The sequence below is a fragment of the Macrotis lagotis genome, chromosome 1 (assembly GCF_037893015.1).
Source record: "Macrotis lagotis isolate mMagLag1 chromosome 1, bilby.v1.9.chrom.fasta, whole genome shotgun sequence".
Taxonomy (NCBI): domain Eukaryota; kingdom Metazoa; phylum Chordata; class Mammalia; order Peramelemorphia; family Peramelidae; genus Macrotis; species Macrotis lagotis.
In genome coordinates this window covers 252290788-252317196 of record NC_133658.1, presented here as the reverse complement: position 1 = coordinate 252317196, position 26409 = coordinate 252290788, and the positions used below count along the sequence as shown (strand labels likewise).

Below are 26409 nucleotides of genomic sequence, written 5' to 3'. Positions count from 1 at the left end.
ATACGTATAAGACAATCAAGGAGAATTAATCCTCAACATTCACACATTTAGTTCTCATGACTTTAAGCATTCACATGATTTTATTACAACTTCATATTCACTTTCTTGTTGGCAACTATGCACATTCACAACTATGCACAGCAGAAAAAAAAATGAGAGTTGCAATACTAGCAAGTCTGTGAAGTGGCTGGTATTTTACTAGTTGATTTCCAGGTCTTGTTCACCCTATCAGTGCAGAGTAAAGAGCTCCCTATATATTTGGAGTATTGGAGATCGTGATGTTAAGACCTTTCTTCCAATGACTAAAGTCCCAGTAACTTCTCGGTTTTTTTGGTGGGTGACCAAGATAGGGAGGTTTACAATAATCATTTATTTTAATTCATAAAATAATTTTATTTATTTTAATTGAGCACAAATGGTCACAGAATTCTAGGGAATTACCAGTGAGAAAAATATTTTGTATGTCACCAATTTTATATTGTGTTTGTATTTGTACCAAAGAAAACTACATATTATCAGAATTAATGTTTTGTTACAAAGAAATACATGCAAAAAAAGTGTCTCTAGCAAAAGATAGTAGTTTTTGGTGGCTGCAGGAACCATCTTACTATTTCCCATTGGTTCAATGAATCAACATTCATAAGTTTTATTATACCAATTTCAAGGGATGTTACTTCCACAAAAGAAACTGACTGTATTTTGTCTTTTGAAATAGTGGATTCCAAATTTTCCTCTTTTTTGAAGTGGCAGTTGCCACATCTTCTGTGATCTTGACTATGATTTGAACTGTGTATTTGGAACTCTTTTTTTTTTCTACATACTTGCAATATATATTTTTTAACTTGGAAGCTCTGGATTTCTTCTATTCCTCTGACTTCTTTTCCTCAAGAGATTTCATTTTATTTATAATGATTTTTAAACTCTTGCTTCATTTCTTAGAGGAATTCTAGCTGATGTAGTCTTTTCTTTGAGGCTTTGATTAAAATGTTATCAAAATGGTTCTTTTCTTCTGGGTTTGTGTCTGGGGGTTCCAGCTCCATAATAACTCCTTATCATAAGTGCCTTTTTGTTCTTGTTAATAATTCCTTCCACTTTACTCCCCAACTTTATGGTAGGGTCAAGCTTTACCCACTTCTGAAGGGAATATAGAGAGCTTTTTTTGAGTCTTTTTCTATATCTCTGGAGTCCTGCTGTTTTTTTCTCTAAGTATTGAATACTGGATTCTTTAAAGATTTTAGGATTAGGACACGGAATTGCAATTTTCAGTGAACACTAAGCAGTTAGATCAGGACAAAGTCTGAGCACTTTGCAAGCTTCTGATCCTGGTTTGGATCTAAGTAACACAACACAATTCTTCCCTGGTTGGAAATTCAACAGGCTTCTCTATTAGCCCTCATACCTGTTAGTTTAGCTGGAAGGCACTTGTAGAGTCAAAATAATAGAACTGCAGGTTCACTCTTGGCCTGATCTCTTTACAGCTGCTGGTCCTAGTACAAAATCTGGAATTCCTTTCAAGATTAGAGTCACTCAGTTCCAGACTGCTTCAATTCCTGCTTCTTCCCAAGTACACAGTCTTCTATGGTAGATCTGCAACCCAGCTCCAGGATCAGAGAACAAAGTTGATGGCAGGCTTAAATTACTGCTCTTTGTACAGTATGCAACATGAAATTTTGTTTCATTAGATCTAAAACCCTATTTCTCATTCTGGCTCATAACCCAAGTTCCATTCCAGTCCCAGTGCATGAAGGCTCTACACCAGACTTCTTGGCTGGATCCTCTCCACAGTGACCAAATGCCTCTAAGTGTATTTTCTTATGCTGACCTGGGCTGGAAAAATGATTCATTCTGGTTTGTCCTTAGTTTTTCCAATCACCGCTTGATATGGTTGTCTTCTTTAATCTTTGCTGGAGTTGCTGTGAAAGAAAACCAGACTGCATTGTTTCCTCCTATTCTTTCATCTATGTGGAGTTAGAATCAACAAGACCTGGCAAGTGATTAGACATAATCAGTGAGGGACATGGAACTCCTAGGTTGAGAACCAGGGTGACTAAAAGAAAATACAGACTCAGCAAAAACAGGGAAGTTCTGAAGAGGGGTGGATTAATAATTTTTTTGACATGTTGAATTTGAGATATCTCCAGGACATTCAACTGGAAATGTGAACAGGTTGTTGCTGTAAGACTAGAATTCATGAAATAGATTAGGGTAAGATATGCATATCTTAATAGATAATAATTGTACCCATACAAATTGATGAACTCACCAAGACATATAGATTGTAGCAAGAGAAGGGCAAAGGGATCAGAACAGAGCTTTGAAGTACATCCACTTTTAAGAAGCAGAACATGGATCATGAACCAGGAAAAAAAAAATGAGAATGAATGATCAGACATATAGAAAGAGAGCTGAGAGATAAAAGTGTCACAAAAACCCAGAGATGAAAGAATGTCTAGGTGGGAGAGCAGTCAACAGTGTCAAATATAAGGATTGACAAAAAATCATTAGTAACTTTGGAGGAAGCAATTTAATTAAATGATGAAGGCAGAAGTCAAACTGCAAAGGGTTGAGAAATGAGTGAGTAGAGAAGTATAGTCAGTAAGAGAAGTGAAGAAATTGAAAAGTGACAGTTTTTTCAGGGAGTTTGATCTTGAAAGGGAGGAAAAATTTAGGATATTAACTTGAGGGAAAAGTATGGTTAAGTAAAGGTTTTTTTGAGGATAAGGGAGACTGAGACATTTGTAAGCAGCAGGGAAGAAGGAATTGAAAGGAAGAGAAAATGACTGGGAAACAAGTATGATAGAAAAAGTAATCCAAAAGAGAAAAAAAAGAAAATAGTATTAAAGGGTACTATGTAGAGTAGCTGGCCTTAGCAAAAAGAAGGGTCACCACTTCACCAGAGACTAGAATAAAGGGGAAGAGACTGGGGATAGCATCAAAGAGTTTTGAGATGTAGAGAAGAAAGGAGGCTATTTATTAAGTGTCTGTGCAATGCACTGTGCTAATTGCTTTTTTCTCTCTCTATAAAACTCTAACCAAGCTTCAATACATTAATATAGTCTCTGTAACTATGTTCTATAATGCTATAATTATATTTTTAATCAGTAATTACTATATTGCCTAAGCCTGAAACTAACTATATTATTACTTCACATAAAGCATTATGAAACTCTATGCAAAGCAATGTGGTAATGAAATACTTAGAAACAGATATGTTATATTTACTAGCAGTTGTGGAGCAAGATTATTAGGCAATGATCAAACTATTTGTTCATATCTGGAGACAGAGGTTTAAACTGAGGTCAACCAGAGTAAAAGTAAAACAAAGGATTTTGACCCCTACATCACTACAAGTCAGAAATGGAATTTTAAGGAAGCAATTTGGAGGAACAAGGACTAAGGAAATAATATGAGACCATTTCAATCACTTGCAAGTGACTGTCTCTATTATGGTTCATGACTATATAAATGTCAAGACAGAGAGTAAAAGTATTCTCAAACACCTCAATATGTCTGCCTCACTTAGAGAAATACTGTAAAAGAGGAAAAATGAAAGGGCTATAAACTCAACATCTATCCTTTCCCAAAACAATCTATTATATTTCTATCCATGCAAGAAAAAAGAACACTGTTATCTGCTTGATTAATTATTTCCTTTTGATACTACTATTTGCTCCTCAAATCTACAAAAAAGTGTTTAAACATTTGCAATCAATCTTACAATTATTTTCAATAACTTCCATTTAATTCCTTCATTTCTTACTCCACTAGAACTATTCCCCTAAAGAATGCAATATAAAACACAGTCCCAAATTCATATTAACACTTCAATGATCTATAGTTTCATTAACCATTATATGGTTATAGTTATATTCTAATTCTAAAAGTTCATTGTCTCCTTTTTATACATCGAATTTTTAGAAATCTTTAGAGAGAATTGGTTTAAAATCTCTGAAACACATATTATTTTTCTGATAATAAATAAAATAACAAATAAATAAAATAACAAAAGTGCATCTACCACAGATACAATTGCTCTTTTTGACAATTTTGTTAAATTATTCAGAGTGTAATTTGTGATGAAGTTTTTGAATTTCCTAGGATAAATGTGTTATATCTCAAAAAATTACGCATTAAGTTAATTTTTAGAAAAATATATAATATGGAAAATGAGGGGACTATCTTTTTTTTAATCTTTCTAGTCCTCACACCCAATAAAGCACTTTGAACATAGTAGATATTTTTTGAAAATCTTGTTGAGGGGCAGCTAGATGGCACAGTGGATAAAGCACCAGCCCTGGAGTCAGGAGTACCTGGGTTCAAATCCCGTCTCAGACACTTAATAATTACCTAGCTGTGTGGCCTTGGGCAGGCCACTTAACCCCATTTACCTGGCAAAAACCTAAAAAATAAACAAATAAATAAATGAATAAATAAATAAAAGAAAATCTTGTTGAACTAAATAAACTTGACTTCATTTAAATATATTAAACCTGTCTAATACTATTAGATAACATTATTAGAAAATTGGTAAATGGCAAGAAAAACTGTCAAACAGTTGCCTATACAGACAAGACTTACTCTCCTAGTTATTAGTATTCTCTCTTCCTCAACTTAGCATGCATGTATTTGTCTATGTAACTGTTCTCTCCCCCATTTTCTAGAAGCCTGAGAAATATCTCCCAGGTTTAACAAATACAGTCATCTTAACTACAAATTGGATTAATGGCTTTTAGCCTTCTGAAATACATGTATACAACAACAAATACATGTATCTTCTCCAGTGAAAATTAAAATAAGGAAAGGCTCAAATGGTACAGCTGTCCATTAAAAAGTGGACACTTAACACCAATACTATCACAATCCACCTTACTTTTTTATTCAAGAAAACAAAAAATGGTTTAAGTCAAGTGGATGTAATAGCAATTGAAACTGATGCCAAATGAAAAGAATATAATATTCTTCGCTAACTTTTCATTGTTTCATATTTTTTCCTTTTGGTCTGTTTCTTCTCTCACAATATGACTAACATGGAAATGTGCCTTATGTGATTTCACATATACCAAATTGCATACCATTTAAGGAAGAGGGGTGGGAGTGGGGGGACAGAAAATTTTGGAAATCAAAATTTTGCAAAAATTAATGATAAAATTTGTCTTTACATATAATTGATAAAAATAAAATTTCATTTAAATGTTTTATCGTGCTAATATTTTATTTATTTTTCCAACTACATAAAATGGTCATTTTTATCAATATATTTTTCTGCAAGGTTTTGAGTTTTACAGTTTTTCTCCCTCTCCCTGACAGAAAATAATCTGATTTAGGTTTTATATTTATAACCGTGCTAAACACACATCAAAATTGAACATGTTGTGACAGAAGAATCAGATCCAAAAGGAAGGAAGATAACAAAATTCCACAAAACATAAGACAACTTTTTAAAATTGAAGATCATAAGCTTTAGTCTTCATTCCTTCTCTGGATATAAATGATATTTTCTATCACAAGTCCCTTAAAATTGTCTTTGAATATTGTGCTGCTGAAATGAAAAAGTCTATCGTAGTTGATCATCACTCCACGTCATTGTTAGTGTGTACAATGTTCTTCTGGTTCTGCTCATCTCACTCAGCATCAATTCATCAAAGTCTTTCCAGGTTTTTTTTGAAATCCCATCCCTTGTGATTTCTTATAGAACAATAGTGTTCCATCACATATATATCCCCCAAATTGTTCAGCCATTCCCCAATTAATGGGCATTCTCTCAATTTCCAATTTTTTTGCCACTACAAAAAGAGCTGCTATGAATATTTTTGTACATATGGGATTTCTCCTTTAACATGATCTCTTCAGGATACAGACAGATACAGATATTCAGTAGTGGTATTGCTGGACCAAAAGGTATGCACAAAAATAAAATATCATTTAAAAGAAAAAGAAAATTTTAAAAATGCCCCAAATCTGGAAATAGAGTGGCTTAATAAACATAAAAGAAGAGAGTGCCACTGGATTTAAAAAGTACACAATGGGGTTTGGGTAAGAAGTAGCTCCTTTTTGAATGAGCTCATGCCACCTCATACATAAAGGCTTTTCTGATCTCCACTAGCTGCTAGACTTCTCTTCCCAAATTACTTTGCATATATGTTTTTTCCCCCCTACAGAAAAATAAGTTCCTGGAAGACAAACTTTTGTTTTTGACTTTGTTCCTCCAAAACTGAGCATATCTTGTGCACAGTAGCTATTCAATGTTTGGTTGACTAGAATTAATTAGACTACAGAAAAACTGAGCTTATACTTTCAATTATTGTTAAAATCTCTGAAGGCAGAGTGGTATAGGAATAAAGAATAACAAGAATAATAAAAATAAAAGACTCACTTTAAAGTTTACAAAGTATCAGACTGCCTTCTGTGGGAGGATGGGGGAGGGAAGGAAGGGTGGGAGGAAAATTGTAAAATTCAAAATCTTACAAAAAATAATGATACAAACTACTATTGTATCTATTTGGAAAACAAATACAGTATTTATAAAAATTTCTCAAAGTTTACAAAGTATAACTATCATATACATAACAACAGATATAGATAAGAGATAGATGGTAACTGGGTTTAACTAAGACTTTTAGGATGGGAGAGAGAGACCAGGATGTTTTTGCTAGACAGAGGAAAGACTAAAGACAAAAGAGAGACTGGTTACCAGAGAAGATTAGATAAGGGCACAAACAAAAAGGATTGTCCTTATTAAAGTGTCTTTATATATAATTGTTGCAAACACTTGTTAAAGTGAAGTCTACATTTTCCTCACCTACCAGAACAAAGCAAAAAGAGGGAAAAGATGTTGTATAATTTCTGAAACTCAGTTGATACAAGTAAATTAGTGGATCATGGACATTTTTACTTGTTAGATTTATGGATAAGGATTTTGATTATATGAAATTAAAAAGGTTTCATGCAAATAAAACCAATGCAGTCAAGTTTAGTAGGAAAGCAGAAAACTGGGGGAAATTTTTTACAGCTAGTTTCTCTAATAATGGCCTCTTTCTCAAATGTATAGAGAACTGAATCAAGTTTATAAGAATATTGGTCATTCCAAATTGAGAAATGGTCAAAGAATCTGAACATCCAATTGGTAGAAGAAATCAAAGCTATCAATAGTCATATGATGACGATGATGAGGATGAGGATGAGGATGACATATGTCCTTTGTTCTGGAAAAAGACGATGACTTCAGGGAGATGATGTCATGACAAGCAGATAAATTGAAACTGGGTGCTGTTGACAAGCAGATGAATTGGATTTGGGTGCTGTGCTAAGTCAATAGTCTCACTTTTGACTCCAGAGTCATCTGAGTCCAGTGGCCAGATATGAATCAGGACAACCAGAGATGGCTCTGAATATGAGGTAATCATGGTTAAGTGCCTTTCCCAAGGTCACAAAACTAGTTAAGTGTCAAGTGTCTGAGGCCACATTCAAACTCCTGTCCGTCTGACTTCACGGCCACTGCTCTATCCACTGCACCACCAACCTGTCCCTAAAAGTCATATGAAAAAATGCTCTAAATCACTACCAATTGAAAAAATGCAAATTAAAATGCAGCTTGATGAACTATCTCGCACCTATCAGATTGGTTAATATGACAGAAAAGAAAAATGATAAAGGTTGGAAGAGATGTGGAAAAATTGGGACATTTTAAAGCCCTGTTGTTGGAGTTGTGAACTGCTTCAAATATTCTGGAAAACAATTTGAAACTATGCCTAAAGGGATATAAAACTGCATATTCTTTGACTCAGCAATACCACTAATAGTTCTGCTATCACAAAGAGATCAAAGAAAAAAACAAAAGTACCTTTTATATACAAAAATATTTATGATATCTCTATTTGTGGTAGACAAGAATTGGAAATTGAAGGGATGTTCACCAACTGGGGAAAAGCTGAACAATTTGTGGCTTATGACTGATGAAATACTATTGTGATAATAGAAATAACTAAGGGGATGGTTTCAGAAAAACCTGGGAAGACTTATATGAACTGATACAAAGTGAAGTGAGCAGAACTAGAACAATGAACACAAGAACAGCAATACTGTATAATGATCAACTGTAAGTAATTTAGCTATTCTTTTTATAACATCTAACATAACAACCTTATCATTTTTAACTTATTTTTTTATTACATTTTAAGTTCCAATCTATCTTCCTCTTTCCCTCCCATCCCACACTAGATAAAGTCACCATTTAATATATATGGGTATGGGCATGTATGTGTATAGTCATACTATGCATACTTTTTTTTAAATCAATTCTTTCTCCAGAGATGGACACATCTTTCTTCATAGATTCTTTGTGGTTGATATGAATATAATACTCAGAATAGCTTAGTCATTCACAGGTACTCTTCAAATAATATTGTTGTTACTATATAATAACATTCACTTGGTTCTGCATACTTCACTATTATTTTTTTTTAGGTTTTTGCAAGGCAAATGGGGTTAAGTGGCCTGCCCAAGGCCACACAGCTAAGTAATTATTAAGTGTCTGAGACCGGATTTGAACCCAGGTATTCCTGACTCCAGGGCTGGTGCTTTATCCACTACACCACCTAGCCACCCCTCACTATTCATTATTTCAAGCAAATCTTTTCACTTTTTTCTAAAATCAATCTGCTCATCATTAATTATAGCACAGTAGTCATTCCTCAATTAATTGGACATCTCAATTTCCAGTTCTTTGCCACCACAAAGAGTGCTGTTCTAAATATTTTAGAACATAAAGTTTCTTTTCCTTTTCCTCCAAAACACAGCTCTAACACAGGTATTGCTGAGTCTAAGAGTATACATTGTTTTAAAAAAATTCTTTATGCATAATTCCAAATTGTTCTCCAAAATGGCTGAAATCAATACATAGCTCTACCAACAACATATTACTGTCCAAATTTTTCCACACTCCCTCTAACATTTGTCATTTCTCCCTTCTATTGTTTTGGCCAATCTGCTAGATTTAGATGAGACCAAGGTATCTCAAAGCTATTTTAATCTGCATTTCTCTAACTAATAATGATTTAGACTATTTTTTCATATAATTATATATAGCTTTGATTTCTTCATCCATACCTTGATCATTTGCTAATTGGGGAATGCCTAACATTCTTATCAATTCAACAAAGTTCTCTGTGTGTGTGTGTGTGTGTGTGTGTATGTGTGTGTGTGTGTGTATGTATGTGTGTGTGTATATATATATATATATATATATGTATATATTTGCGATATGAGACCTTTATCCAAAAAACAAGTTTACCAATTTTCTGCTTTCCTTCTAATCTTGGCTACATTTAATTTGGACAAAACCTTTTTAATTTAAGTTAATCATAATTATTCTTTTTATATCAATAATACTCTCTATCTCTTATTTATTCATAGATTCTTCTCCTATGCATAATTGGATAGGTAATACATTCCATATTCTGGTTTTTTCTTTAATATCTTTATATCCTCATCTGTGTCTGTTACTGATTTCAAAGGAAGACACAATTGGTGCTTCAGGTTCATGAAACAAAATGGACTAAGCATGCATCCATGCACCAGACTTGCCCAGGGAGAGCTTGTAATCAGCTACAAACCAGAACATAGGCAGGAGAGCAGTCAGAGCCTAGCCTAAGACAGTGATTTGTCATCAAACACAGATGAGGACAAGCTAATGGATGAGAGTTTTGACAGTGATGAGGAGTTATATGATAGAGATATCATAAATATTTTTTACATAAAGGTTCTTTTGTTTTTTTTCTTTGATCTCTTTGTGATAGGAGAACTAATAGTGGTATTGCTGAGTCAAAATGTATGCAGTGTTTTATATCCCTTTAAGGCATAGTTTCAAATTGTTTTCCAGAACAGTTGAAGCAGTTCACAACTCCAACAACAGGGCTTTAATGTCCCAATTTTTTGTATCTCCCTTAATATCTAGGACCCGTATCCATTTTGACATAATCTTGGTAAATGGAATCAGATATTAGTCCATATGTGGTTTCTGTCAAACAGTAGTTTTCTCAACAATTTGTCAAGTCCAAAGTTACTATAATAATTTACTTCTGTGCATTATTGCCTGTTTACTTTGCTCCACTGATCACTTTTCTGTTTCTTAGCCAATATTAGATAGTTTTGATATTTATCACTGTAGTATATACAGTTTAAAATCTGGTACTGTTAAATTTTCTTTTACTTTTTTAAATTTCCTTTGATATTCTTGACCTTTTTTCTTTTTAAATTAAAGATTTTATTTATTTTGAGTTTTACAATTTTCCCCCAATCTTACTTCCCTCTCCCCCCCAGAAGGCAATTTGCCAGTCTTTACATTGTTTCCCTGGTATACTGACCTTTTTTCCTTGCAAATAATTTGTTATTTTTCCAAGCTCAGTGAAATAATGTTTTGGTAATTTAATTGGAATGGAATAGAATAAGTAGATCAGCTTAGGCAGAACTGTCATTTTTTTAATTTTTTTTTTTGCAAGGCAATAGGGTTAAGTAATTTGGCCAAGGTCATACAACTAAGTAATTATTAAGTGTCTGAGGCCAAATTTGAACTCTAATCCTCCTGACTCCAGGATCTGTGATCTATCCACTGTGCCACCTAGCTACCCCTATTGCCATTTCTACTGCATATTTCCCCATGTATAAATCACACCCTTTTTCAAAAAATTTGGGGTCTAAAAACTGGAAGCATCTTATACAGTAGTTATAGATTTTTTACTTGCATTTCCTGCTTTTTCACACTTGTCTTTGTGATCATTGTTTCACATTTGTTACTGGTATATTAGGTTACGTTTTGTCACATTTTCCCCACAAATGGCTCAGAAAAAAGTTTTGTACAGTTCTGAGTTCAAGGTAAAAGGGATTGATCCTGTTTGCAAAACTGAATGAAAATCATGTTGCTGAATGTCACTTTGGTCCTCTTCCAACTACAAAAACAATCCAAGACTGGCTATGGGAAGAAGAAACACAACTAAAATGCCACAGGAGAAGAAAGCCAAGGGAGGCAAGTCAGAAAAATGGCCCCCCTTTAGAGAGGAAACTGAAGATATGGATTGAAGTGCAAAGGGCCACTGGAATTCCTGTGTCTGCAAAGATGGTTCAGCATGAGGCAAGAAGAATTAGTGATGAAAAAGAAGTGACTGGTTTCAAAGGAGGAGACAATTGGTGCTTCAGGTTCAAGAAAACGAATGGACTAAGCATGCATCCACAAAACAGACATATCCAGAGAGTGCTTGTGGTCAACTACAGACCAAAGCACAGGCAGGAGAACAGTCTGAGCCTCTTCTAAGACAGTGATTCATCATCAAACACAAAGGAGGACGAGCTAATGGATGAGTTCTGACAGTGATGAGAAGTTGTATGAACTTTATGATAAATAAAACTTGAGTTCAATAACTTTATGTAATAGATTTTTTTTCAAATTTTGGGCCCCCAAATTAAAGTGCATCTTATACATGGGGAAATTTGATACATTGGTTCTACCCATCCATGAACAATTAACATTTCTCCAGTTATTTAAATCTAATTTTATTTGTATAAAAAGTTTTTTATAATTATGTTCATACAGTTCTTGGGTTTGTGTTGACAGGTATATCCATCCCATTTATTTTATGCTTTCTTTAAAATGGGGTATCTTGGGGCAGCTAGGTGGTGCAGTGGATAGAGCACTGGCCCTGGAGTCAAGAGTACCTGAGTTCAAATCCGGCCTCAGACACTTAATAATTGCCTAGCTGTGTGGCCTTGGGCAAGCCACTTAACCCCATTGCCTTGCAAAAAAAAAAAAAACCCTAAAAAAAAAGAAACTAAAATGGGGTATCTCTTAACTATCTCCTCTTCTTCCAGGGTTTTGTTGGTGATATATATATATATATATATATATATATATATATATATATATATATGCTAATGACTTATGTGGGTTTGTTATGACTTAGGTATTCTGAGCAACATAATGATCCAAAAAATCTGAAGGGCTTATGATAAAATGTTCTATCCACCTCCAGAAAAAGGACTGATGGTCTAAATGCAAATGGAAACATAATTTTTTCATTTTACTTTTTTCCCCTTTTTTCTAACACTGCTACTATGGAAAAATGTTTTATATGATTTCACATGTATAATTGATATCCTATTTCTTGCCTTTTCAAATGGGTAGGGATGGTTGGAAGGAAGAGAATTCAGAATTCGAAGTTTTTTAAATGAATGCTAAAAATAAATATTTTTTTAAAAAGGAAAAGCTAAACAGGGGAATTATATTTTATCTTAGAAGCAATAGGAATCTGCAGGAGTTAGCAGAGTAAGGGAGTCACAGTCAGGAATATTACTTTGATGACAGTGCGTAGGATGAAGAGAAGTGGTGAGAGATCTGAGGAGACCAATTAAGAGGCTGTTGCAATAATCCAAGCAAGAGGTGATGAAGGAGTGGCAGTGTAAAAGTAAAGAAAAGGGATAGAATTGAAAGACATTTTAAAGATAAGAATGGCAAGATTTAGAAACTGATTGGAAATGTGATACAAAGGAGAGTGGGAATTTGAGGATATTGCCCATCTTATAAACATGAGGAACTGGAAAAATGGTGCTACCTTCATCAGAAATAGGGAACTTTGGAAAAGGGAAGGTTTTCATAGGGAAAAATAATGAATTTGGCTTTATACATGCTGATTTTAAGATGTCTTCAGTATATTCATATTTGAAATGTCTAATAGAAAACTGATGTTCTAGAACTGAAGTATGGAAAAAGAGATTGGTCCTGGCTATACAGATCTAGGAGTTACCTCCAAAGAGAACACAATTAAACCCATGGAAACTGATAAGTTTCCTAGAGAGTAATGAAGGGGAAAAAAGGATCCAGGACAGTATCTTGGGGAAGATCTATAGTTATAGGATGGTGAATAAATTAAAGAAGGATGAGAGAGGCAAAATAAGAAGGAATTAGTATTATAAAAACCCAAGGAGAATATGGTATCTAAGAGAAGAAGATAGTCAACAGTATCAAATGTAGAAGACAGATAAAAGGACTTTTTATTTCCAGATCTGATATTAGATATTTATGTAATTATAATATTATATGTATAGTATGTTAGCTTTATAATATATAATTTATAATTATTGATAACATAAATAGAAAGATAATTACAAAACATTCAAAAATGAATACTGCAACATTAAAAATGATAAGCCTAGCCACAGAGATATGAGACAACTTCTTTCCATTCCTTTGTGGGGGTGAGGGGTCTGAAGGTGTAGTACCACTGTATATAACATCAGATTCTTCTATGTATTAATTGGTTTTGCTAAATTTGTTTTCTCTCCTTCCTCTTTTCTTTTTTAAATCTTTTGTTATAAGAGATAGCTCTCTGGGAAAGGGAAAAAAAGAGGGAAATTTAGGCAATGTAACAATAAAAGGTAGAATTATCAATAAAAAAAATTTTAAAGAGTAATTTTAGATGAGCAATGAGTGCAGAAAATGATTGTAAAAGGCTGAGAAACAAAAGGAGAAGCAGAGAAAGCTAGTATATACAACTTTTTAAAAGAATTTGACTGAGAAAGGGAGGAGATATATATATGTATATAGGACAATGGCTATGTGGTTTATGGGAAAGGCTAGGGGAGACTTGGGCATGTTTGAAGGAAAGGAATCAGTTGATAGAGTCTAAAGACAGGGAAGGAGGCATAATTGAGGATGCAATCTACTAAGGAAGATGAGAGTGGGGCATCAAGTGCACATGAGGGACTGGCCTTAGCAAGAAAAATGGTCACCTCTTTGACAGAAACTGGAGGGAAAAGAAAGAGTAGAAAATGATATCAAGGGGTTTTGGATAGATGAGAAAATAAGAGAGTTCACATCAAATGGTTTCAAATTTTCATCAAAAGGCAAAGTCCTTAGCTGAGTGAGGGGGGGGGAAGAGAAGTTGATGGGCTTAAGGAGAAAAGAAAAAGTTTAGAATAGTTTTGGTAAAGAGTAGGAAATCAATTAGGGAGGAATAAAAGAACTGCCCAGGTGCAGTGAAAGCCCAGTTGAGGTTGGATAAAATGAATGTGCAATATATTTAGTCATCAGGGTTAGGGTTAACTTATTCAGCGACATGTGAGTAGGAGTGGAAGAAGCAGATTGGGTGTGGAAGAAGCAGATAAGGTAGAAGTAATTTAGGGCTGAGGTTTGGCAAGGGAGGAGTAACAAAAGAAAAGGGGGTAAGAGGAGCAGAGCCAAAGATGGCGGAGAAAAGGCAGGGATTTGCCTGAGCTCTCTGACAAACCACTTCCAAACACCTTTAAATGATGACTCTAAACAAATTCTAGAACCCACAAAAAGACTAAGTGAAACCATCTTCCAGCCCAAGACAACTTGGAAGATCAGTAGGAAGGATCCATGGCACTGGGGTTAGAAAGGACTAGCAGTACAGTCTGGGTTGTGCAGAGGTGAACTGGCTCCAGCCATTGGGAAACAGACTGTGGGGTGACTGGGTCAGTGGCCCAGTGATTTCCAGACCTCTCAGTCCAGGGACAACTTGGAAGGTCAGCAGGAAAACCCTGCTGCATCGGGATGAAACTGGAGCATAGTTCAGCACAGGCCTCAGCAGCGGAGAGCTGACCCCAACAAACCAGGAGCAGGCCTCAGGAGCCACTGAATCAGGAACAACTGCTTCCAAAGCTGTCAGCCCACAGATGATAAAGGGGATCAGAAGAAGATACAGGAGTCTCTTTGCTATCACTGGGGCAGGACTCTGTCACTTTGTCCATACTCATATCTGGGTCACAGTCTAGGACCCCAGGCCTAGGGAGAGGAGCTAAAGCACAACAGAGCTTAGTGCCATAGCAGAATAGGGACTCTCCTCACAGTTTCAGACCAGAAGGAAGTGCTTGTGGTCACCCCCAAACCAGAACACTAGCCTGGGACAATAGTAATAACTTCTCATAAGATCTTGGAAAAATAGAAAACTTGCAGATTCCTAGAAGTATCTCTGAAAACAACTGCAAAAACCTTCAAAAGCTTGGGACAGGGAGTTCTCCACCCTGGAAGCAGAGTCTCATTTTAAAAGAGTCAAAAAAAAATCAAGTCCCAGGCTGGGGAAATGAGAAATCAACAGAAGGGAAAAAAAAATCTGACCACAAATAGTTACTGGCCATACAGAAAATCAAAGTATACACTCAGAAGAAGATAACAAGGTCAAAGCTTCTACATCCAAAGCCTCCAAGAAAACTATGAATTAGTCTCAAGGCCATAGAAGAGCCCCAAAATGGATTTTGAAATCAAATAAGGGAAGTAGAGGAAAAACTGGAAAAGGAAATGAGAGTGATGTGGGGAAAAAATCATGAAAAATGAGTCAGTAGCTTGGTGAAAGAGATACAAAAAATACTGAAGAAAATAACATCTTAAAAACCAAACTGGATCAAATGGAACAAGAAGAAAATATCTTAAAAAGTAGAAATGGCCAAATGGAAAAGGAGATACAAAAGCTCATTGAAGAAAATTACACTTTAAAATATAGAATGGAGCAAAGAGAAGCTGATGAAAGAATGAAAAACTAGAAAAAAAATGTGAAATATTGGAAAAACAACTGACCTGAAAAACAGATCCAAGAGAGAAAATTTAAAAATTACTCTGTGAAAGACATAACCAAAAAAAATCCTAGATAATCATTTTTCAAGAAACTATTAAGGAAAATTACCTTGGTATTCTAGAAGCAGAGGATAAAATAGAAATCAAAAGAATCCACCCATCATATCCTAAAAGAGATCTAAACATAAAAACTGTCAGGCATATTATAGACAAATTTCAGAGCTAGCAAATCAAGGAGAAAATATTGCAAGCAGCCAGAATGAAATAATTCAAATATCATGGAGCCACAGTCAGGATAACACAAGATTTAGCAGCTTCTATATTAAGGGCTCATAGGGTTTGGAAAATGTTATTCCTGAAGGCAAAATATCTTGGATTATAACTAAGAATCAACTACCTAGCAAAATGAGCATACTCTTTCAGGGGAAAAGATGGACTTTCAGTGAAATAGGGAATCTTCTAACTTTCCTGATGAAATGACCAGAGCTGAAGAGAAAATTTCATCTTCAAATACAATACTTAAGTGAAGTTTAAAAAGGTAAACAGAAAAGGCAAATTATAAGGGACTTATTGATATTGAACTACTTTTATTCCTCCATGAGAAGATAATGCTGATAACTCATATGAACTTTCTCATTTAAAAGGGCAGTTAGAAAGAGCATATATAGATGATACATAGGTGGAAGTTTAATTTGAAGGGATAATATATTAAAAGTTAGAATTAATGGGTAAGAGAAGAATGTATTGGGAGAAAGGGAAAGGAAGAGGTAGAATGGAATAAGTTATTTCACATAAAAGAGGCAAGAAAAAGTTTTTGCAGTGAAGTGGAAGAGGAGGGAGGTGAGGAGGAGTGAGTGGAACTGACCCAGAGAGGGAATAACATACACACTTAATTGAGTATAGAAATCTATCAAAAGTAGGAAAGAGATGGGAGAAGGGAGGAGGAGGAGGGGAATTAGTTGACATTAGGGAGGGAAGATTATGGGAGAGGGTAGTCAGATGCAAAACACTTAAGGAAGGAAGAGGTGAAAGGAGAGACACAAAAGAATAAAAGGGGAATAGGATGGAGAGAAATCCAATTAGCAATAATAATTGTGAGAAAAAATATTGAAACAAGTTACTTTGATAAAGACCTCATTTTTCAAACATAGAGAACTGAGTCAAATTTATAAAAAATAAGAGCCATTCCCCAATTGATAAATGATCAAAAGATACGAACAGTTTCGGATGAGATTATCAATGCCATCTATTTAAATCATGTTTTTAAAATATCCTATCTCACTATTGATAGGAGAAATGTGGATTAGAACAATTGTGGAGTACTACCTTATACATACTGGATTGGCTAATAGGACAGAAAGAGAAACTGACAAATGTTAGAAGGGATGTAGGGATAATGAGATATTAATGCACTGAAGGAATTGTGAAATGATTCAACAATTCTGTAGAACAATTTAGAATCAGCAATACAACTACTAGATCTATATTCCAGAAGAGAAGAAAAACAGATAGGAAAGGGACCTATATGCATAAGGATATTCATAGCAACTCTTTTCTAGTGGCAGGAAACTGGATATTGAGGAGGTGCCCATCAATTGGAGAATGGATGAACAAATTATGATATGTGATTAAGATGAAAGGCTATTCTGTTATAAGAAATGAAGAACAGTATGCTTTAAGTAAAAAAACTTACATGAGCAGATACAATGGGAAATGCTATTACAAAGTAATAACAATGTTGTAGGATGATTAGTTGTGAAAGACTTACCTTTTCTCAGCAATGCTGAGACCCAAGAGAACTCTGAAGGATTTAGGATAAAGAATATTATCCACCCCAAAGACAGAACTGACAGCGTCTGAATACAGATTGAAGTATCCTTTTTTTAAACTTCATTTTTCTTCAGGTTTTTCTTTTCTTGGGGGGGGGGTTATGTTTATTCTTATAACATGACTATTTTGGTAATGTTTCTCATGACTATACATTTTTAATCCATATCAAATAACTTGCTTTCTCAATGACGGGGAGTGGGATGGGAATAACGGAGAGAATTTGGAACTTAAGGTTTTAAAAGTGAATGCTCAAACTCGATTTTGCATGTAACTGGGAAAAAAAATAAAATTAGGAAATTTTTAACAAAATAAAATGTAAAAGGGGAAAGAGATTCAAAAGAACAGTAGAAATGGGTAACAGTAGAAATGGGTTAGAGAAGAAGGAAAGTAAAAGCACTTGATGAAGGTGAAGAAGAGTTAAAGGAGAGGTGAAGCATAAGAAAAGGAGTGATAATAGATTGTAGTCAGATAGGAGAATGTGCCAGTGTTTCAACTAGGAAAGAACAAAATGACTGTCTTTAGCAGTGAAGGTCCAGTTAAGGTTAGATAACATAAATTAATAGTGGATTCAGTTGTTATGGTGATGTGACTTCAGTCATATATGAAAGCAACACAAGAGTAAGAATACAGAAAACAGTAAAAGGTCAAATGAGATCACTCAGAACAGAGTAAACAATAACCAAGTGGAGAATCATTAAGGCTGAGAGAATAGAGCATGTTTGAGAGCAGTAGGAAAGGAACCAATTGATAGGAAGGGGTTGAAGCCTGCTCATAGAATAAAAGTGGAGGAAGAACCCCAAGCCTGCTGATGAGGTACATCACACAAGACTTCAGATGGTCAAAAGGCTGCAAAGGGAGAAGAGTGAAACTACAGACAAGATGATCAACTAGAGGAATAGACAGGAATAGGAAAAGGTAAGAACAGAGGGTGTAAAGAATCAAAAGATGGGGCGGCTAGGTGGCATAGTGGATAAAGCACCAGCCCTGGAGTCAGGAGTACCTGGGTTCAAATCAGGGCTCAGACACTTAATAATTACCTAGCAGTGTGGCCTTGGGCAAGCCACTTAACCCTGTTTGCCTTGCAAAAACCTAAAAAAAAAAAAAAGAAAAAGAATCAAAAGATGGCAAAGAATAGTTTTAGGAAGAGGAAGTTAGAGTCATTGATGAAGCATCTACAATGTGCTAGGCTTTTACAAACACTATCTCATTTGATCCTCACAAAAACCCTGGAGGTGGGAGCTATTATTATCCCTATTTTACAACTGAGGCAACCAGAAATTAAGTGATTTGCTAGGGTTACACAATTAGGGAGTGTCTGGGCTTCATTTTAACTTAGATCTTCTTGATTCTACTAGCCCAGAGCACTCTTCATAGCACCATCTAGCTCCCTTAAGAAAGACAAAAGGACAGAAAGGTATGATCAGATAGGGGAATTTAAGAGTTTAAGATCATAGGAATAAGCTGTTATGTCATGGGTCATAAGGGTAGGGTTAACTATGATACTGTGATATAATCTGGGCTTTGTGTAGAGAAGGACTCCTGAGACAGATCTACTAATATAAGCAGTTTTGCAATTTGGCAAAGAGAAAGGAAGCAGGCACATCCTTCCTCCTTATCTGAAACACTAAGGGAAGGCTCCTTGAACCCTGTCTCCATCCTGATAACCCTAGAAATGGAAATTTCCCTAGCACATGATTATCTGACTGAAAGTTAAAATATTCCTATAAAAGCTCTCCCCACATCTTTTCAGGGCCAAAATAACTAACTCCGCTTTTTGTCCTATTAATTTTTGCATCAATAAAATTGTAAGTACCTTCACTATCACCTCCAAACCAAGATCTCTGGGATCATTTCTTTGGTGCTGATATCCAAAATTGTGGGATCCCCTTTGTGGATCTGATGGATTTTATTTCAACCAAAAGGATATAGATACTTTTCCTTGACTTTCTCTTCTCCCACCTCCCCCTGCTCTGCAGTGGGTCCTCCCTTGGAAAGTCCTAACTTTTCACAGGTGGCTGTTGCTTTTGGTTTTGGGGAACCAACTAGCAAATGGCAAACTCAGCCAGCCCTAGGAGGCCTTTTCCAGAAGGGACAACTTCTACCCAGTGAGATCTTGGTTCTTGATTTTTCACTTTCCCTGGGATGCTGGGAAAGAGCATGAGACAGGAACTTTTGACTCTCAAGGATTCCCCTTTGGGCTGTCTTTTAGGCAATCAGGCAAAGTTTGGATTGGGTGAGCTCAAGCAAAAGCATCCTATTTTCTTCTGTATCACTGCCTGGCCTCAATATACGCTGGAAAACCAAGAGAAATGGCCAGCTGTTGGGTTACTAAATTACAATACTATTCTACAACTAGATCTAAAATAGATCTAAAGACAAAAGAACTGACCTGAGATCCCAGATGTCCAAGTCTCAAGACTTTGTCTCAAGACTCGGACCTTAGGGAGTCTTGCAAAATACTATTGGAAAATGTTAAACTGTTAAAATGTTAACTCCTCCCAGAGGAGGAGTTAAAAGGAGTTAAATAAATCCCTTTTGAAAGTCAGTCCAGGACATTATGTCTGAAACATACCCCCAAACTGTTCCTTCCCCCAGCCCTGCCTCTCTGGTCCTGGAGCTAAGCAACCCTTCCTGGGGAGCTTGTGATCTATTGGAGAAACCCCCTCCCTGCCCACCAGACTCCCCTCTTCGCTAGACCTGGGTGTCACAAAGCAGAAACAAGTAGCTGCAGAATATGACCTAGATTCCACCTCCTCCACTACACTTTAATCCATATCAGAAAAGGAAGGGAACTCTCTTCCTCCCCTCCAGGTCTGGAGAGCTCTGACTACACTTGTTAAAGACTGTCCCTTAGGAAAATACCTGATCCCCAAGGGGAAACAACTGAGGTCCATGACTTTTTCTCATAGTCTGAACTTGCTCAGGTCAAAGAAAAACTTGCTTGTTAATTGAGAATACCATTAAACTTACTGAATTTAAGAAAATAACCTTGTGACTTAATTTCTATTAGAGATACAGACATTCTAATCTCTATGTGCTATACAACTAAAGAGACGCAGAGAATCTGGACTCTAGCCCAGAAGTGTGAAAATATTATGGCTGAATCTGTGGACAGGTACCTGGTTGGGGCAATTGCACAGCAGATACCTGATGAATTTCTCAGTATGACAATGACAGGGAAAGAACCTGCCTATTACAAAACACAAAATGGGTAATTAAAATGCAGGTGAATTAAAGAGATCACCCAAGGTCCTGATAAGTATCCTGCACTAGAATACACCGATCTTAACTCTTCCTCTACTGAGGGAGCTGCCATTCTTGGCATGCATCTTAATGGCCAACTTCCCTCAGACATTCAGTGGAATTAAGGATTTGGATTTCAAACCACAAACATCATTTGTTCAACTAATGCATTCTTTTTGCTTAGTCTCAATACTATCTAGAGGACCATGAGAAATGATTAAACTGCAGGTATTTATATGATTGACAGAATCTAAAACCTAGGCTGGTAGAAGATTTTTTTTTTCAGAGCAGTTAAAATATCTGTCAGTGTATGATTCTCTGTGTTTGGAATACCATCCCTGCTCCCCCCCCCCCCCCTGCTAGAAGAGTGCTTTCTTTTCTCTACTTCCTCTCCACTGTATCAGAGCTAGAAAATGGGAGAATTTGTCTTCCTCAGACAATAAGTGGTTTGGCATCAACAAGCAAATACTATCTGGAAATTGCTACCTAAAATGTGAAGAGCTCTAAATTGGATTCCATTGCTGGGGAGTCTCCTACCCTCCCCCCCCCCTTTCCTTCTTACAACTTTTCTCAGAGGAAAAGTTGCTATCAAAATGCAGTTCAGTTTCTGTATAATCTAAGGCCCATTTCATCCTGGGAATTATGCCAACAAAAAACTTTGAAGTCCTTTCCTACTTCATGAGAAACAGAAAAAAGTTAAAAGGTAAATGAGTTTGGTATTTTAAGATCATTCATGATAATATTAAGCACTGATCACTGCAAATGTACTTTTTGAATTGGGATATGTACTATGAAAATGAGAAATCTTGTTATAATTTATATGAAGCTCCTATTTTAAAAAATATTTGAATTTTAATGCTGAAGGGAGTAGAGCAAAGAGAACAATATATACATCAACATTATGAGATGAACAGCCTTGATGGAAGCAGCTCCTCTTGACAGTCCAGAAAGCTAGGACAACTGTATTTGACTGGTTTTAGACTACATTATCCCCAATCAGAGGAAGAAAAACAAAACAAAACACACAGAAAAAAAAAAAAAACCCTTTCGAATCTGATGAACACGTTATAAAAATTACTTCTTATGTATCTCTTTCCCTTAATGCTAATTCTTCATGTCAAAGATTACTAGTATGTAAATATGTTTAACAAAATATGAATGTAAAATGCTAACCTGACTGTTCCCTGCTGAGGGGAGGGAGGTGGGAAGGAGGGTGGAGGGAAATTTAGTTAACTTGGAAATACGGATGTACAAACGGGTGAAAATAAATAAATAAATAAATATCTTGCTATTTATTATACAAATAAGAAGATAACCTGAAAATGCCTTGTTGCTGTTTTTCTAAGTTTTATATTTGGGTGGGCAACTAGGTGGTACAATGGATAAAGCACTGGCCCTAGAGTCAAGAGAGCTTGAGTTCAAATATGGTCTCAAACACTTGATATTTACTAGCTATGTGACCTTGTCAAACTCATTTAACCTATTGCCCCCATAAAAATCCCCCCCAGAAAAGAAAAGAAAAAAATTATTTTCGTGAATTTTTGCAAATTTTGTAAAGGTGGAAAGGCAATTCCTTAGATGAAGAAATTAATTTTTAAAAGTTGTCTTATTATGTTGACTTTTTCTATCTAATTTTTTCCTTCCATCTGAATGAGTCTTCTTTCACAATATGATTAACAAGGATCTATGTTCAGCATGGTTATAAATGTAGAGCCTATATTAGATTGCTTTCTGTCAGAGAAAGGGGGAGGGAAGGGAAGGAGGGAGAAATATAAAACTCAAAATCCTGCCAAAAAATGATTGTTGAAAACTACCATTGCATTTAGTTGGTAAAATAAATAAATAAAATATATTTTTTTTAAACTATTTTTTTTTTTTGGTAAGGCAAATGGGGTTAAGTGGCTTGCCTAAGGCCACACAGCTAGGTTATTATTAAGTGTCTGAGGCCGGATTTGAACTCAGGTACTCCTGACTCCAGGGCCGGTGCTCTATCCACTGTGCCATCTAGCCACCTAAAAAAACAAATTTTGTAAAGGGTTAAAACATCTTTAAAAGATTTTTGATATGCCTGTCTTGAAAAAAATATTTAAATTGTGACAAATAAGAGAAAAACTGTGACAAAATAAGTAGTCATGTATTAGCAATATGGTATGAAAATTACTATATAATAAAAAGTAAGGGGGCTGCTAGGTGGCACAGTGGATAGAGCACCGGCCCTGGAGTCAGGAGTACCTGAGTTCAAATCCGGCCTCAGACACTTAATAATTACCTAGCTGTGTGGCCTTAGGCAAGCCACTTAACTCCATCACCTTGAAAAAAAAAATCTTAAAAAAAAAGTAAGGTTTTAAATAAGTCATTGGATCTGCTTAACAACAATATGTGCTAAAAGGAAATATTCAGTGGAATGAATACAGTCTGAAATATGGTTAAAAAAGGAAAAGCAAAGTTGTACAGTCTGAGTAATGGGTTCTGACATATAAGTATTGAGTACTAATTTAATATTATAATCATGATCCAGCTTTTTCTCTTTTTAGTAAATTTCCACAATCAAAACAAATAATTAATGAAATATATGGGTGCATGTGCAGTATACCCTGGTACCACACAATGTTCCCCTACATACTGAAAAGATCAGTGCTATCTGAATTGGGAAAATGCCACAGGATATATGCTAAATACACTGATACAACCACTGACTCCCAAAGTCATGGAATATTATTTTGTTATCTACATTTCTCTATATTGTTCTTCCTTTTTGCTATTGTTGTATGTAAATTACCATGTCCCTACAGGTTGGACTCTGAACTGAGTGTATTATGGAAAAGATTATGGGGATGTTGGAGGTCCATGAGAATCTTTTCTCCCAGGATCCTCCAGTGAGGCTCCTGGCTTTTCTTCTTGCTGATCCCAATACTCACCCCACTCCTGATCATTTTTATCTTGCTAGTTTTTGGCCCCTGTCCATTTAATCTCCTTGTAAAATTTGTCTCCTCCAGACTACAGGTTATACATCTCCAACAATGGACCAGAGTCAGCTACCATCCTCTACACATTCCCAGACACTGCCTCAGTCATCTACCGAATACAACTCCACTCCCAGCAGTTCTATACCCCATCTCAGGAAGAAGCAGTTTCTAGAAATAATACCTCCACCCCCCATGGAAATTAATTTACAAATAAAAGAAGTAGGGAAATAAGATTAACTATGATATTGTGATACATAATTTGGGTTTTGTTAGGGGGGAGCCCCCCCAAACGATAATTACTGACCTAAGCAAGTTTTGCATATTGGCCCCAGTACAGGGTACCATCTTATTTAGATAAAGCACATCCTTGCTATTTATCTGAAAACACCTGGTGAATGTACCTTAAAACCTTACCACCATCCTCAAAATCCTGAAAGTGGAAATTATCCTAGCATATGACTATTTGACTGAAGTCCAAAACATTCCTATAAAAGCTCTCCCCACTTTCCTCTCAGAGTCAAACTAGCCGACTCTGCTTTTTGTTCCATTAGCTTTTATGTCAATTAAAGCTTTGACTTAAAGACATTCCTGTGTAAGTTCCTTCACCATCTCCAAATCGTTCTCTCAGAACATTTCTGGGGTCTCCCAGAACAAAAGGAGTAGAAAACAAGGAATGAGGTTGTCAGGATGGTTAGGAAAACATCAAAGTATATTTTGATGCCTCTGTAGTATACAGACAAAAGTTGGGACAAAAAAGACTAAGAAGTAGGTAATGATCTCCTTGAGAAAGGAATGACCTAGAGGTTGATGATTAAAACAACAATATAGACAGGGAGAGTGAGAGATTAATAAGAAATATACACATGTTCCAAAATATTCATAGCAGTTGCTTCAGTAGTGGCAAAGAAATGGAAATTGAGGGGATGCTCATCAACTGGGAAATGGCTGAACAAGTTATGGTATATGAATGTAATGTCATACTACTGTTCTATAAGAAACCATAAATGCTCACTCTAGAGAAGCAAAGAATGAATTACAGGAACTGCTTCTAAGCAAAGGGAGCAGAAACAAGAGATCATTGTACACATTAACAACACTGTGAGTTGATTGACACTGACAGATGCAGCTCTTTTCAGTTGCTCAGAGATCTAGGCCAACCCCAGGAGACCAGCTATGGACAATGCTATTTCCCATCCAGAGGAAGAAAAACAAAACAAAAAACCCTTCAGGAACTGAATGAACACCACATTCACTTTTAAAAAAAATTTCTTTTATGTATCTCATTCCTATCTCATGGTTTTCCTTCTTTTTGCTTAATCCTAATTTCTCATACCATCTGTAAACATGTTAAAACACAAATGTGTATGTACAATATTTGCCTAACTGTTCGCCACTGAAGGGAGGGGGTTGGGTATGGAAGGTGGAAGGAAATTATGTAACTTAAAAATATGCATATGCATGTAGATGAATGTTGAAAAACTTTCCTAACATATGATTGGAAAAATAAAATATCAACTGAAAGAAAAAAGAAATATAGTCAGTTTTTCTTAAGAAATTTTGGGAATGCAGAAAACTGCATAACTCAAGAACTCAAAAAGCTCCTTTCAATGCTTACCACCATAAACAAACTTCAGGTCCTTTTCAAAGTTTAATGTTATCTTTATTATATATTTTCTGGTGCAGTAAGAGCTATAAGGGGGAAAAAATTGGTCTGATGGATCAAATCCCTTCCTCACCCAAGCCCAAAGTTTTGCCCTATCCAATCCTGGACCTGAAGCAGAGGAAAGTAATTAAAATATTTGTGTATTTCTTTCTCATTTATCATGTATAAAATGACATCACTATTTTCATCAGGTCCCTACTTTCTCTTATGAGTCATTGATGAAGTGCTTGAGCATTATACCACCCAACCCTATTTTCTCCGTAAGTTCAATGGTTTTCATTGCACGAGTCTGCAAAGTATGGTGCTTTGAGGGAATGCACGTGTCATATTATAACAGAACTGTACTAAGAAACAAGGTGAGAAGCAAGGCAAATATCTAGTCCACTTGCCCCAGTGTGCCTGAGAGGTTTGAAAGAAGCCCCCAATGCATGCTGACCAGAGATGCAGTACATCTGGAAGTTGATTAGTTTTCACGAATTCAAGAAAATGAAAATTACAACAAGAAGAAATCTAGGACAAAGGGGAGTTTATTAACCATAGAATTGGGACTCCAGTAGAAAAAAAAATAAAAATAGCTGAAATTATTTAACTTTAAAAAACTTTGTATGTTATTCCATTTGATCATGAAAATACCCTTTTGAGACTCATAACACTATGTCCATTTTAAAAATAAGAAAACTTATGGTTTCATAGCTAATAAATTTCAGAGGTAGGACTGAAAATCATCTCTTCTGAATCTGAATTCATCCCTCTTTACATTACTCTAATCCCAGTCCTGCCATCAACTCACTTGGGGAACTCTTGTCCTTTCTGGGCCTCATTTTCCTCTTTTATACAAAATGGAGAGATTAGACTATAAAGTCCTTTCTAGCTCTAAGATTTAATAATTCTACAAATTAACTGAGTTCAATCAAAACAAGCATAGTGACATAGTGGATAGAAGTCCTGACTCAGGAAGACCCAAGTTCCATTTTGCATCTACTAATAGTGTCATCAATGGGCAAATCATTTAATATCTTAGTGCACTAAATAATGCTCTAAGACTTTAAGTAACAGAGGAGTTTTCAATTTGAACAGATAGAATAGATTTTCTAAACCAAGAGTTATTTACATTAATGAAATCACAGATC

General features: G+C 35.6%; 1 protein-coding gene across 4 annotated transcripts in view; it reads right to left on the bottom strand.

Moving 5' to 3' along the window:
- The window catches only part of SLC9A8 (solute carrier family 9 member A8), a 154771-nt gene that overhangs the window by 113082 nt on the left and 15280 nt on the right, over nt 1–26409 (bottom strand). The window lies entirely within an intron of this gene.